This window comes from Coregonus clupeaformis, unplaced genomic scaffold, assembly GCF_020615455.1.
Source record: "Coregonus clupeaformis isolate EN_2021a unplaced genomic scaffold, ASM2061545v1 scaf0252, whole genome shotgun sequence".
Classification (NCBI taxonomy): Eukaryota; Metazoa; Chordata; class Actinopteri; order Salmoniformes; family Salmonidae; genus Coregonus; species Coregonus clupeaformis.
The window spans coordinates 6,075-10,000 of record NW_025533707.1 but is presented as its reverse complement, the minus strand read 5'-3'; the positions used below and the strand labels follow the sequence as shown (position 1 = coordinate 10,000).

General features: G+C 42.6%; 1 pseudogene; it reads left to right on the top strand.

The window, feature by feature from the left end:
• The window catches only part of LOC123481202, a 274,390-nt pseudogene extending 273,197 nt beyond the window's left edge, over positions 1-1,193 (top strand).
• Positions 1,194-3,926: the final 2,733 nt, after the last annotated feature.

The window sequence follows — 3,926 nt, the reverse complement described above, 5'->3', positions numbered from 1 at the left end:
TGATCGTGTGGGACATTTGGGGCGTTTTGCTGGGTTGGCCACTAGCTGCAACGTGGAATACTAAGACTGGGGAAGCTTATTTGACAGGAGTTATATTTTGGATGTGAAAACATCCCAACTGTTAACCCTTAACCACCAAGAACAGAATTGTGTTATACTTTCGTTAGTTTCCCAAACCTTTAATAAAATCCTTGTTTTGAGTTGAACACCATGTCTCCTTTCCTTGAGCAATCCCGCTGAAAGCTGTGCAGCCTCTCGTGACATCACAACACATACAATACACACACATACACACACACACACACACACACACACACATACCACACACACACACACACACACACACACACACACATACATACACACACACACACACACACACACACACACACATATACACACACACACACACACACACACACATACACACACACACACACACACACATACACACACACACACACACATACATACACACACACATACACACACACACACACACACATACACACACACACACACACACACACACACACACACATACACACACACATACACACACACATACACACACACACACACACACACATATATACACACACACACACACACAACAACATTAATATTTTCATTAATAGATTTTTGTGTTTCTTGCTCTGCCTTTTCACAATTCAGCCTTCCTGAATGTAATATATTGATATGATGATGATATTTGTGTAGTCAGTGGTGTAGAGATTCTTTGTTGTGTCCTGCCTCAATAGATTCCTTCACAGCGTTCTTCCTGAATGCCAATGAGAACCAGTTTACCACCCTGACAAGCTTCTCTGGCATATCCCTTGAGCTTGAGACTGCCAACGGGACACATATTAGGTTAGTGTGTGTGCGGGGGGGGAGGTATTTGTCTTGTGTGTGTCTGTGTGTGTGTGAGAGGAGTGTATGTCTGTGTGTGTGTCTCTGTGTGTCTCTGTAATCTGAGGGGGGAAAGAGAGAGAGGGGGGGGGGGAAGGGGTTGAAATGTGATTGATTGGTTGTCAATAATCATTAGTAAAGCAGAATGAAACCTCAGCCCTGTGTTAAGTTTAAAGCTGTGTGTATAATGTGTTGTCCAACAGGAGTTGATCCCAGAGGTGTACTACCTCCCAGAGATGTTTGTTAACAGCAGTGGTTATAATGTGTTGTCCAACAGGAGTTGATCCCAGAGGTGTACTACCTCCCAGAGATGTTTGTTAACAGCAGTGGTTATAATGTGTTGTCCAACAGGAGTTGATCCCAGAGGTGTACTACCTCCCAGGATTTTGTCTAACCAGTGGTTATGAGCTGGACGAGAAGGATCCTCCTGTTCTGACTTCAACTCCATGGCCAAAAATGTTCGTCCATCAACCGCATGTAACACACACACACACACACACACACACACACACACACACACACACACACACACACACACACACACACACACACACTACACACACACATACAAACATACACTACTATTGACTTTTGGGGGTCCTTGTTTTTGAAATGAAAAGCCATTTTTTTTGTCCATTAAAACACTGCATGAAATTGATCTGAAATACAGTGTAGACATTGTTAATGTTTAAATGCTTTAAACGGCTGATTTTTAATGATATCTACATGGGCGTACAGACCCATTATCAGCAACCATCAGTCCCTGTGTTCCAATGCACTTGTGTTTGCTAATCCAGTTTATCCCTCTCCTCCTCCCTCCCTCCCTCCCTCCCTCTCTCCCTCCCCCTCCCTCCCTCCCTCCCTCCTTATTTTTATCATTGTTTATTAATCATTTTCTTTCCTTTAACCACCAACAACAACAACAACAACAACAACAACAACAACAACAACAGCAACAACAAACCAACAACAACCACAACAACAACAACACACAACAACACAACAACAACAAACCAACAACAACAACAACAACAACAACAACAACAGCAACAGCAACAACACAACACACAACAAGGCCACTCTGCTCAACAACTTCAACATCGCATCTCCAACACAACAACAACCAACACACACAACAATCACCACCAAACATCAAAACCCCCAGCAACCAACAACAACAACAAGCAACACACAGGGCAACACGCACCCACACAACACCAACACAACCAACGCAACAACAACAATTCAACAACAACAACAACAACACACTATCGCAACAACCAACAACACACAACAACAACAACAGCAACAACCAACCTGCGCAACTGCCAAACAACAGCAACAACAGCGGCAACAACAACAACAACAGCAATCAGCAGCAACACACAAACACATGCAACACGCAACATCTCTCAACACACACCACACAACAACAACCGCAGCAGCGGCAGGCAGCGTGCGGCAACAGCACAGCAACGGCATGGCGACAAGCAACCCCAACGCAACAGCAGCAACCCCCCACGCACCCCGACAACAGCAACACACACAACAACAGCAGCAACAACCGCGCAGCAACACAACACACCAGCAACAACAGCAGCGGCAGCAACAAGCGGCAGCAACAGCAACGTTGCGCAACAGCAACAGCAACACAAGCAACAGCAACAACAGCAGCAACAAACAACAACACCAACGCAACACACCCTTAACCACAACAACAACAACACACAACAACAACACACAAAGCTCCATGGCAACAACACAACAGCAACAACAACAACAACAACACCACCAACACCCGCCCAACAGCAACTTATGGTCAACCAACAACAACAGCAACAGCAACACAGCACAAACACACACTTTCTCTCTTCTTTCTGTCTCTCTTCTGATCAATTATCTATCTCTCTCCTCTCTCTGTTTTTTATTCATGCCAGCTGCACCAGTGATGATCTGATATTTGGTTATACTGTGGGCCCAAGCTGTCTCAGCTCTTAACGTCTTCCACTTCCTGTCTATGAGGTTCCGTCACCTTGGATACCATCACCGACTCCGCTACGCGGGGGGGTAGATCACCTGGCTATCGCCATGACTCATCATGACAACCATCAAAGGGCAGCGGTGTATCAAGCTTCCGTGTAAAGCACTATGATAACACACAACATCCTATAATAACGTGTTAATACATGTTTTAGATATAAAATGATACGTTATTACTAGCATCCTTATATTTTTTTTTTATTAGTTAATATATTAGATTATATTTAGTCACTTTAAAATATCTGGTTGTTTGAATTGACCCGACTGCTGGATGCACGATTGTCACTTAGTTCAGTTATTTTTTCTTTAAAAGGTCCACACCCACATTTTTGTAGTTCTGTCAAATCTTTAGGTTCCCCTAAAAGCCTATTGTTGGGTTACAATGACGGTGGTATATATTTTAAGTATTAAATAATCTTAATATATAGAAGAATGTGTAAAAAAATATATATATATATTTACCGTCAAAAGTTTAACCCCTACTCATTCCGGTTTCCTTTTTTTTTTCACCATTTATATAATTTAAACATCAAAACTATGAAATACACTATTAATCTACCAAAAATGCCATATTCATGCAGTCTCTTCTAACAGTTGATGTTGAGATGTTCTATTACTTGAACTCTTAACATTTATTTGGGCTGCAATTTCTGATGCTGTAACTCTAATGACGTATCCTCCGCAGCAGAGCTAACTCTGAGTCTTCCATTCCTTGGCGTCCTCATCGCCAGTTTCAGTTTCGGTAGCTTAGTGGTTAGGGCGTTATTGCCAGTAACCAAAGGGTCGCTGGTTCTAATCCCCCAATATAAAATACTCATTGATTATAAATTAACCCATCATTTGGTAATCTCAACACCCACTGGTTGGTCATCTCCAACTATCCCATATTTATGCTGGCCATCCCTATTTTACCATTCTGGGTTACCAACCAACCCAACTAACACTATTTAACCAGTGCTGGGTTACCAAATAACCAT